The sequence below is a fragment of the Phyllobates terribilis genome, unplaced genomic scaffold (genome assembly GCF_046119375.1).
Source record: "Phyllobates terribilis strain yellow unplaced genomic scaffold, ASM4611937v1 Scaffold_9__5_contigs__length_417890890, whole genome shotgun sequence".
In the NCBI taxonomy this organism is placed as follows: Eukaryota; Metazoa; Chordata; class Amphibia; order Anura; family Dendrobatidae; genus Phyllobates; species Phyllobates terribilis.
The window spans coordinates 84,141,794-84,154,324 of record NW_027362769.1 but is presented as its reverse complement, the minus strand read 5'-3'; the positions used below and the strand labels follow the sequence as shown (position 1 = coordinate 84,154,324).

At 43.5% G+C, this 12,531-nt stretch overlaps 1 protein-coding gene across 13 annotated transcripts in view; it reads left to right on the top strand.

The window, feature by feature from the left end:
* The window catches only part of LRRFIP1 (LRR binding FLII interacting protein 1), a 119,492-nt gene that overhangs the window by 31,472 nt on the left and 75,489 nt on the right, over positions 1-12,531 (top strand). The window lies entirely within an intron of this gene.

Sequence of the window (12,531 nt, the reverse complement as noted above, 5' to 3'; positions counted from 1 at the left end):
GGGGAACGCACCACCTCTCGTGGCAGCCTGTTCCACTCATTAATCACCCTAACTGTCAAAAAGTTTTTTCTAATATCTAATCTGTGTCTCCTCCCATTTAGTTTCATCCCATTGCTTCTAGTCTTTCCTTGTGCAAATGAGAATAAAGATGATCCTTCTACAATGTGACAGCCCTTGACATATTTGTAGACAGCTATTAAGTCTCCTCTCAGTCTTCTTTTTTGCAAGCTAAACATTCCCAAATCCTGCAACCGTTCCTCATAGGACATGGTTTGCAGACCAGTCACCATTCTGGTCGCTCTTCTCTGAACTTGCTCCAGTTTGTCTATGTCTTTTTTAAAATGTGGTGCCCAAAACTGTACACAGTATTCCAGATGAGGTCTGACCAAAGAGGAGTAAAGACCGATAATGACTTCACGTGATCTAGACTGTATGCTTCTGTTAATACATCCCAGAATTGTATTTGCCTTTTTTGCTGCTGCATCACACTGTTGACTCATGTTCAGTCTATGATCTATTAGTATACCTAAGTCTTTTTCACATGTACTGTTGCTTAGCTCTATTGCTTAGATTTATTCTTTAAGCTTCTGACCTGCCTGGAGCTAGGCCTAGCTTGGTTACTGTCTCTCTTTCCACCTGCTGACCTGGTGGTAGGGCTTTCTCTTTGGAGATCACTCTCCCTGGACGCTGGGGCCTCCGTGACTCCTAGCCCTGGTACTGTAGTCAGCGTTTGGTAAACCTGGGACCTGTAGTCCTCCAGGGGTTCCGGTGGTTCCTACTGGGCATAAGGAGTCCCTGTAGGCATGGACCCGGTGTCCGGTATATATATATATATATATATATATATATATATATATATATCGGGGTGAGCCTGGTATATCCCTAACGGGCTCCCTCTGCTGGTCTGAGGCGGTAGGGTGGAGGTGTGTGAATGTGTGAGGGCCTCTTGTGGAGAAGTCCATCTGTGCACCCTTCTGGGTTCTGTGGCACCAATGCGCAGCAGGGCGCCACAACGCGACCACCGACGTCAGCGGTCGCGTGACCTGTCACATGACTAAATGACGTCAAGGCAGGTCCTCACACCACCGCGACCCATACAAACAGACCGGACGCATCGCTGAGGAGACCGGGGGCCATCGGAAGGTATGTATAATCTTTATTTTTTATTTTAAATTCTTTTTTTAACAGGTTCTATGGTACCTGGGTCTGGAGGAGAGTGTCCCTTTCTCCAAACCCGGGTACCATCCGCACATAGAAACGCATATTATCCGTGTGTGCAAATGTGCTGACATGGATAATATGCGTTTCAATGCAAGTCAATGGCGGCAATTACACTGCGTGTCTGCAAAATTAATGGACATGCTGCGTATTTTTCCGCAATGATAATCTGCAGCGGAAATTTCTGCAGCATGTGCACAGCACATGTGGATTATCATTGGGGACCATGGAGCATGTATTACCAAGCGTTTTTTAGGCGTTTTCGCTGCGGAAATTCCGAAGCAAAAACGCTTGAAAAATGCATAGTGGGCACGCAGCCTAAGGGTCCGTGCCCACGATGCAGATTTAATGCGTTTCCGCGGCTGCATTTCCACCTCGAAAAACACTTTAAAAATGCATGTTAAGTTGTCTGCCATGTTTCTCAATGATAATCCGCATGTGCTGTGCACGTGCTGCGGAAATTTCCGCTGCGGATTATCGTTGAATCCGCAGCACGACCATTAACTTTGCGGAATCGCAGCGAAATCGCCGCCACTGACTTGCATTGAAAAGCATAGCATCCGCATGATTACACGTACACATGCGGATATTATGCGATTCAATGTGCGGATGGTACCGGGTCTGGAGAAGAGGAGACTCTCCTCCAGACCCGTGTACCATAGTAACTGTAGTTAAAAAAGAATTAAAATAAAAAAAAAAACATATACTTACCTTCTGATGGCCCAGTCTGCTCCCGGCTGTGCTGCTGGTTCTTCGGCTGCTTGCGGTGGTAAAAGGACCTTCCTTGACGTCATTTAGTCATGTGACAGGTCACGCGACCGCTGACGTCGCGTGACCTGTCACATGACTAAATGACGTCATGGAAGGTCCTTGAACACCACCGTGAGCAGCCGAAGACACCGGACGCACCGAAGAAGGAGACCGGGGGCCATCGGAAGGTGAGTATAATGTTTGGGTTTTTTTCAACATTTTTATTCTTATTATTACTATTGATTCTACATTTGCAGCATCGAAAGTTGGTCACACAACATAAATCCATGCCGGCTGCATGGATTTATATAGTGTGACCAAGTTGTCAAGCACTTTTCCAAGTGATGCTAAAATCGCTTGGAAAAGCGCTTGACAACCCGCATGCGAAATCACATGTTCAAAATGCTCCAACCTGGCAGTAAAAACGAATGTAAAATCCGCATGCGTTTTTTCTGCCAGGGAGATGCAGAAACGCTCCGCAGCATTTCTGCATCGTGGGCACTTAGCCTAGTGTAGTAATTCATACTCACAGGTGAAATCTGACCCCTGAATTTTAATCTCAGGGTCCACACCTCTTGAAAAGGTGAAATAGCACGACACTTATTACAAGTGCTCTGATTAGCAATATTAGAAAAATCTTGTGTGGGTATGATTTGATATCCAGGTTTAATATTTCCATACCTTCCCCAGTACAGTATGGTGTATATTTATGGTGGATACATAAACTTATAGCCTGACATCATTTTCACTCATTTACAAGATATGATGTATAAGACTGGTTTTACATGTGCGGCAGTCATCGTCTGAGTACAGATCGCAATGTCCTGACCGGCTGTGAGTCACCTAAGCAGAGTTCAGGAGGAACATATATGCTTATCAGGCTATTGATTTCGGGTCAGTAGATTTGGGTCCTATTCGGACATCGTGGACTGTACTGAGACTGTGATTGTTGGAATTGTCAAACCAACCTATGTTACATATAGTTGTATAGGTTGGAAAAAAAGACTTAAGCCAATCAAGTTCAATCTTCCTCCACCAGTTATACATTCTCTAAGGCTATGTCCGCATGATCAGTATTTGAAGCAGAAATTTCCTGAGCGTTTCTGAATCTCCTTGGTAGGAAAACGCTGCAGAAAAAACGCTTGGTTTTGACTCGTTTCTGTACATCAATGAATGTTTTTTTGGAGCTAAAGTTATTTGATGGGACATTGCTTAAGCCCTTGGATTGCCATAAGAACTGGGTGAGTATATTGGCTCATTTAAATGATTAAACAATGGGTCTGTTGTATTTCAAATAAAGTGTTTACACTGTGTCTGTGTGTTTCTTTACTTTAATTAAAGTTTGGTCATGAAAAGGTCTGATTGACACCTTGTCATCACCAAACAAAAGAGCTAGGTGCCAGCTAATCCCATTCGCCCACTGTCATTAGCATTTCCATTCATGTAATTTATGCGGCAGCTGTGAGCTGCTATTTTTAGCCTAGGAAGGTGCCATTTGCAAACATGGTCCCTGGCCATTATTAACAGCTCACAGCTGTTTCGTTAGTTGTTACGTCCCCACGAACAGCACTCATCAGCGCTTTGGACGCAGCGTATTTTTTCAGCGTCCAAAACGCGGTGTTATAATGCTGCACTTTTGTTGTCGGTACATGTGAATCCATCGCATGCAATGAAACTTCAATCGGTCAAAATCTGCAGCGGAGACTAACGTGTCCGCTAAAGAAAATGACATGCTGCGGGTGAGTTTGGGTATGTGGCCACGATCAGGAGCCGCTGCAGGTGTGACGTGTGTCTATACAGTGTCATATTCGCACCGTCCAAATGTTACAGCATAGTGGATGGGATCTCTAGAAATCCCATGTCCACTATGCGTGCATCAGAGGCTGCGAATCACCCGTGGACACTGACATGCGGCGTGTCTTTCAGGACCGCAGCATGTCAAATTCTCTTGCGGAGTTGCTAGTCTCCGCAACATAAATTTGACCACTACAATGTATTGAATGCGATAAATACGCATCGTTCAGTGAAGACACGTGGATTATCTGCGTTCAATAGAATACAACGTTTTGGACGCAGCAAAAAATAGGCGTCCAAAGTGCTGCTACATCCGGATCGTGGGCACAGAGCCTAAAATTAAAAAATAAGATGACGTGGGCTCCCACGTCATTTTTATAACCAGCAGAGGGAAAGCCGACCACTGGGGGCTCATATTAGTAGCCGGGGAAGGGGCCATTAGCCAACAATGTTCCATGGCTATTAATATCAGCCCACAGCTGTTTGTTTAGCCTTTACTGGCTAGATTACAGGGGGACCCCAGAAAAAAATTGACGTGGGGTCCCCCTATAAAATCTAACCAGAAAAGGCTAAACAGACAGCTGCGGGCTGAAATTAATAGCCAGGGAAGGGGCCATGAATACTAGCCCCCTCCGCGGCTATTAATATCACCCCTCAGCAGTCCCATAGCCACGGCTATAATTTAATTGAAACGCAGCAAATCCGCTGGTATAAATACTATACCTGCGGATTTCCTGCGGTTCAATTCAAGTCAATGGGCGCGAATTCACGGCGGAATCGCGCAAACAATGGCCATGCTGCATTTTTTTACGCAATGGTAATCCTGAACGGAAATTTCCGCATCATGTGCACAGCACGTCAGGATTACCATTGCTATAGCTGGCAGACCTATTAACAAGGGTTTTCACAGCGTTTCCGCCGCGGAAACGCATTAAACATGCCTTGTGTGCACATAGCCTAACGCTAGATTACCGGTATTTGTAAAACACAATGTCATTTGTTGCGAGAAAATCATCCAGCCTTTTTTAAAAGCTGTTATAGTGTCTGCCATCACTACCTCTTCTGGTCAGGCATTCCACAGTCTCACTGCTCTGACTGTTAAGAATCCTTTCCTATTTAGCTGCCGGAATCGCCTTTTTTCCACCCATAATGGAATGCCCCCTAGTCCTTTGTAAGGTCTGTGTGTTGTGTGTGAACATGGAAAATTAAAACTACAGATACTAATAAATCATATTTTTTCTGCATATTATCTTTGCAGTTATTACTTATAATATAGTAGCCACCAAAATATAATATTACTTCCCTGCTTTGCACATTGAGAATTTCAGAGACATGTTTGTAATTTGCAGTCAAATGCCAGGCAGTCCTACAAGGGTTAAATCTGTTCAAGTCGCAGGCAGCATCTAGCTAATGCCTTATGGACCATTGCCAGGATAATCTGTCCCTTCCAGGGCTGGCGGCTCGGAGCTGTGATCGCTCTAATGTTTATGAACAGCTCCTAAGTTGGCCTTATACGGTCACACACATGACATCATGAGAAGCAGCTATGGAAACGGTGTGACCTCACACATGACAAGCGTTCTCTTCTCAATGCCCAAATGTAACTAAAGTTGCCAATCATAAAGAACAGAGACACAATAGTCTCATACATATTCTTCATCTTCTACAGAACAAGGTTGCCAAGACATTTGTCATTGGAAAGATTATAAAATTTCATAAGAAAATTGTATTATTTCCTTAGTCTTCCACATTTTTTCTATGAATGATATCAACATATAACATTCATCTGACAATTCAAGGCAAAGGGGTGTTTCAGAAACGTGACTGCAATAATCAGCAGCGGGGGATATTATTAAAGAGGATCTTTCAATTGCCATAAATTTGCAATTTTTTTTTAACTGCTGCTGTTCTCCCAAATTTAACATCCCCAGTGGTTTCTTCTATCCTGGCTCCCATAGACTGACATGTCCCTCACTATAAACAAATATAGGAAGAGACTTGTCAATCAAAATGTGCAGTGTGGGGAGAAGCCACTAGGGAATGAATCCTGGAGTAAATTGCTTTGAAAAGTTGCAAAACTTTGGAGCAATTCAGAGTTGCGCAAAAATTTTGAGACTTTTGGTATTTTCATGCCAGTTTCTCCCTGCCCTGATATGACGCCATAGAAATCTAATTCATGATGGGCTATGGGGTTCCCTATGCTAGAAATCTTACTCCAGTTGGTGACTGGAGTAAGACTCCTGGCATTGAGCACAGAGGCGAACGCCACTCATCAAACGCTCTAGATTCATGACGCAGCTATTAGTCATTTAGGCTATGTGCCCACGATGCAGAAATGCTGCATATTTCTCTGCTTCTCCCTGGCAGGAAAAACGCGTGTGGATCTAACATGCGTTTTTCCCACCAGGTAGAAGCGTTTGTCAAGCGTTCTTCACATGCATTTCTGCATGCGGGTTATCAAGCGCTTTTCCAAGCGATTTTAGCATCACTTGGAAAGTGCTTGACAACTTGGTCACAGTATATAAATCCATGCAACTGGCATGGATTTATATAGTGTGACCAAGTAATAGTTAAAAAAAAGAATAAAAATGGTGAAAAATAAAAAATAAAGATTATACTTACCTTCCGATGGCCCCCGGTCTCCTTCTCCGCTCCGTCCGGTCTCCCCGGTGTCTCGAAGGACCTGCGATGTCGTCATTGAGTCATGTGACAGGTCACGCGACCGCCGACGTCAGCGGTCGCGTGACCTGTCACATGACTCAATGATGTCATGTCAGGTCCTCACACCATCGCGAGCCGCCAAACACATCGCACGCATCGCTGAGGAGGCCGGGGGACATCGGAAGGTAAGTATAATCTTTATTTTTTATTTTAATTTTTTTTTTTACAGTTTCTATGGTACCTGGGTCTGGAGGAGAGTCTCCTCTTCTCCAGACCCAGGTACCATCCGCACATTGAATCGCTTCATATCCGCGTGTGCACATGTAGTGATGCGGATATCAAGCATTTCAATGCAAGTCAATGGTGGCAATTACGCTGCGTGTCCACAAAATTAATGGACATGCTGCGTATTTGTCTGCAATGATAATCCGCAGCGGAAATTTCTGCAGCATGTGCACTTCACATGCGGATTATCATTGGGGACCATGGGGCACGTATTACCAATGTTTTTTAAGCGTTTTCGCTGCGGAAATTCTGCGGCAAAAACGCTTGAAAAACGCATAGTGGGCACACAGCCTTACAGTTTCCTATGTTACAGAATTGCAATGTATCCGTACAAAACTGATGCTGTACTGTGGCTCCGTATGGCATCTGATTTTTCTTTGCGCACCGGTAGACTTGAATGGGTGGGTCTCATCCCATTAATGGAAAGAACTAGTGCATGTTGCGATTTCTTTTCACATGCAGATTCGGTCAGAGAAAAAAAAAATAAAAAAAATAGCTCATCAACACTGCCCCATTGAATAACATTGGTTTCAGATTGAAAATATGGTCATATGAACGAGCCCTTGTATGTAGTCTTTACATGGGTAGGAACTCACAGTTTCCTTCTCCTCCCTGACTCTTTTCCCAGCCTGCTTGTGAAGAGGTATATATAAAAATAGCCGGGGTCGGGTGTGTCGGTGGGAGTTCTCCATACTCCTCTGCCTGTCTCCGAATATTATAAATAGAATTCTTTGGCTGGCAGCATACTGTACAGTAATGAGGCAAACTGCATCCCTGTCTGTGTGCTACAGGGTGACATAAAGCAACATGGCTTCCAAGGGTGGATTCATATGTAATTATTTCACTGAAAATGTTGAATACAAATAATTACAACGTATATAGTCAGAGCTAATGCATTATATCATTACCTGTCTTATGAAAACTGAACTGATCCAGTTTTACTATGATCAAAATATATAACTGCAACAAACAACTTATTATTGGCTACAGTAATTCTTATTGGCTACAGTGAGATAAACTCAGCTCAGTTTGGAACTCTAATACAAGTGAATGGAGACAGCCACGCATGTGGAACTTAACGTGCCCGATTCTTGAGATAGGTGCACTCTGCATGTAATAGGCATCGATGGCATATTCTGTGGATAATCCATAAATGTCTACCATGAAAATACCCTTTTAACCAACCAGCATTCAGAAAATAAGAATCTAAGGAACCTTAAACGGGTGGTCTACTAATTAAAGGGAACCTGTCACCAGGTGTTTCCCATATAAAGTATGGCCAGCACCTGTAAGCCCTATGTGATGGCATTCTAGAATGCTGTATATACAGTACAGACCAAAAGTTTGGACACAGCTTCTCATTTAAAGATTTTCTGTATTTTCAAGACTTTGAAAATTGTACATTCACACTGAAGGCATCAAAACTATGAATAAACACATGTGGAATTATATACTTAACAAAAAAGTGTGAAACAACTGATAATATGTCTTATATTCTAGGTTCTTCAAAGTAGCCACCTTTTGCTTTGATGACTGCTTTGCACACTCTTGCCATTCTCTTGATGAGATTCAAGAGGTAGTCACCGGAAATGGTTTTCACTTCACAGGTGTGCCCTGTCAGGTTTAATAAGTGGGATTTCTTGCCTTATAAATGGGGTTGGGACCATCAGTTGTGTTGTGCAGAAGTCAGGTGGATACACAGCTGATAGTCCTACTGAATAGACTGTTAGAATTTGCATTATAGCAAGAAAAAAAGCAGCTAAGTAAAGAAAAACGAGTGGCCATCATTACTTTAAGAAATGAAGGTCAATCAGTGCGAAAAATTGGGAAAACTTTGAAAGTGTCCCCAAGTGCAGTTGCAAAAACCATCAAGCGCTACAAAGAAACTGGCTCACATGAGGACCGCCCCAGGAAAGGAAGACCAAGAGTCACCTCTGCTTCTGAGGATAAGTTTATCCGAGTCACCAGCCTCAGAAATCGCAGGTTATCAGCAGCTCAGATTAGAGACCTGGTCAATGCCACACAGAGTTCTAGCAGCAGACACATCTATACAACAACTGTTAAGAGGAGACTTTGTGCAGCAGGCCTTCATGTTAAAATAGCTGCTAGGAAACCACTGCTAAGGACAGGCAACAAGCAGAAGAGACTTGTTTGGGCTAAAGAACACAAGGAATGGACATTAGACCAGTGGAAATCTGTGCTTTGGTCTGATGAGTCCAAATTTGAGATCTTTGGTTCCAACCACCATGTCTTTGTGCGACGGCGAAAAGGTGAACGGATGGACTCTACATGCCTGGTTCCCACCGTGAAGCATGGAGGAGGAGGTGTGATGGTGTGGGGGTGCTTTGCTGGTGACACTGTTGGGAGATTTATTCAAAATTGAAGGCATACTGAACCAGCATGGCTACCACAGCATCTTGCAGCGACATGCTATTCCATCTGGTTTGCGTTTAGTTGGACCATCATTTATTTTTCAACAGTACAATGACCCCAAACACACCTCCAGGCTGTTTAAGGGATATTTGACCAAGAAGGAGAGTGATGGGGTGCTACGCCAGATGACTGGCCTACACAGTCACCATACCTGAACCCAATCGAGATGGTTTGGGATGAGCTGGACCGCAGAGTGAAGGCAAAAGGGCCAACAAGTGCTAAGCATCTCTGGGAACTCCTTCAAGATTGTTGGAAGACCATTTCAGGTGGCTACCTCTTGAAGCTCATCAAGAGAATGCCAAGAGTGTGCAAAGCAGTCATCAAAGCAAGAGGTGGCTACTTTGAAGAACCTAGAATATAAGACATATTTTCAGTTGTTTCACACTTTTTTGTTAAGTATATAATTCCACATGTGTTAATTCATAGTTTTGATGCCTTCAGTATGAATGTACAATTTTCATAGTCATGAAAATACAGAAAAATCTTTAAATGAGAAGGTGTGTCCAAACTTTTGGTCTGTACTGTATGTCCCCAATGTGCTCTACATAACATGAAAAAGAGCTTTTATTATACTCACCTACGGGACAGTCTGGTCCGATGGGCGTCACTGTTCTTGGTCCGGCGCCTCCTCTCTTCTTGCTTCGTGTGGATGATGCGTTCTACATCATCCACACAGTGTCCTCCATCGCACTCCTGCTGCCTTCCTTCACATTTCATCTCTGTGGAAGAAACCCTGTTATTTTATTATTATTATTTGTCCACCTACCTGGGCCATTGACATGAGGATTTCTCTGTCCTACTTTAATAGATTACACTGACTGTATACAGGCAGGCAGAGTACCAAGACTAAGGCCTCGCTCTCCCCTTCCCCTATTACATCACTGCTCTGGCCCTCCGCTGGACATATTCCAGGGTGCCATATGAGGTAGGAATCCAACTCAGCTACCGGTGACAACAAGCTGAATGGAGAAGTGCAGAGGTCAGCCACATGATGGCTGCAAGGATCTCCAGCTCTGCGGGATATTTTTGTCACTGTACATTGATTACAAAGCATGACTGCTTATCAGAATGCAGCAAACCTTATAAATTGTCTTATAGCCCACCTTGACCATTGCAGTGGGATGTCATCTGTCTCTTACTAGACAAACACAGTAGGGAAACAGAGCGCACCAGACCATAGGGTGATGCCTTTATAAAAAGATATAAATCCAGGTAATCTGCTCAGCGAGTTGTGTAGGCTCAACACCTGTAACGATTGCTGCTGCCCCTCATCTGCCTCTGACTGTCATCTCCGGCTGCTGAAATCCTGATTATTATATCACGGGGTTAATTAGCAAAATGCACTTGAACTTGTTCAAAAACTGCAGTGATACATTTAATGTGTGTATTAGGCCAAATTCAGATGTCTGTGGAACATGGGCAAAGCACAGACCGTGATGTACGCATGGGACGAGTTTCTCCAAAAGCTACAGTCTTGTATAGGCCTATGTGCTGACAAGAAAAAGGGATAAACATGTCGCCTCCTGGCACAATTACTTCAAAATGGGTTTGTAACCTCAGGCTAGTGGAAACCCACCCCAGAACTGCTCCCCATAGGACAGTGTTCCCCAACTCCAGTCCTCAAGAGCCACCAACAAGTCATGTTTTTAGGATTTCCTTAGTATTGCACAGGTAATGGAATTATTGCCTGGTGCAATACTAAGGAAATCCTGAAAACATGACTTGTTGGTGGCTCTTGAGGACCAGAGTTGGGGAACACTGCCTTAGGAGGTTGTGCGGGGAGCAGGGACAACACTGCGGGTCAGCAGATGGTGTAGACCCAAGTGCAGCAGGATCCAAATGCAGACATCACAGACTTTGATATCTGCATTGATCAAGTCTATCCTGACCTGGACTCAAGAGGCTCATATGTCTATGAGCAGTGTCGGATTGGGGTGCCAAGGGCCCACCAGTAGTATCAACTCTGGAGGCCCACTGTTCAGCTACATACAAGTATTTCATTACCCTCTTTTACCAAATTTATGTAATAATATGCTGGGTAGTTTGGTAAATGAATGAGGAGTTCATGCCTTTGTCTGGACATAGTAAATGTGTAGTGTATTGTGCCAAGAACTGCTCATATAGGAGGCCCATTAGTGGATTCACCTCTTCCCCGGTGGGCCAGTCCGAGCCTGCCTACGGGACTATTGAGCTCGGGTAAGGAGCTGCGCTGCCAGTCTGGACATCACAGTCTGTACTTGGACCATATTTCATGGACGTCTGATTCGTTTTATCTTTACAGTTTTTAAAAGTTTCTACAAAATTAGGTGTAATTGGAGGAGTCATGTAATGTGCCACATTTAATACAGTGCAATGTTTTGTGCGATATTGTTCTTAGTTGGACATAAGGCGGCATAAAAAGCTTTCCTGCCATGTTTTCACTGTATTTGACATTGTTGTTAAAAATTCATATGAAGACATCATATGCTCATACCCTTGAACTCTAAGAAGATGTCTTCTGAACATAATTTTTCATTTCCTAAAGCTTTTAAAGAAAAATAAATAGATTTTAAATCTGTTTTGGTGTATGTTCATACTGCATCTTTTTTAGCATTTTTGGGGGTTCTGCCCCTAAAAACACCTGAAAAAAGCGTTCCCAAAATTATCCAAAGAAAGCGCCCTATTCATTTCAATGGAAAAACGACTTGCTGTTCATATGTTCAGGCTTTTAAGTGTCTTTGAAATGCTTCAGGCTTTCAAAGCCACCAAGTGTTTATAAGAAGTGACGTCCATTCTTCAGGGTGCAGTCAGGCGGCTGTATAACTTGAACAAGGACTGCAATGCAATTCTCGGACTGACCGGCAGCTCTCCTGACCCGAGCGTAACAGCTGCATAAAATACATATTGTCACGCTCAGGTCAGGAGAGCAGACGGACAGTCCGAGCATTGCGTTGCGATCCTCGTATAAGTTATAAGGCCGTCTGACTGCGCCCTGAGGCATTTCCCTCTAGACAGACTCTCCATACTACACAAGAGAAGTCAATGAATAAGCTGTACAAAATAAAGACGCCCAGGCATCTTTTTGAGAATTTTCTAAGTGTCTTCTCCTGGAAAATAAAATGCTAGCATTTAATTCAATGCTAAGTAAATTTCCGCCCCCCCCCCTAAAAAAAAACACACTAGAAAAAAAGCAGTGTGAACATATCCGTGACGAGTCTTTTGAAGTTTTTTTTTTTTTCCAGCATTTTGAGTTGACTGTGCCTAGTTTCAGCTAATTCCACAGGGAATCTGCCTCTAAGGCAATGTTCAAAAATGATGAATCTTTCTGATGGAAACCACTTCAGGGAATGCTGCTTTTTTAGGGAGTATGTGGATGAGATTTTCTTTTCCTGAAGCAGTTTTGAAATGTTT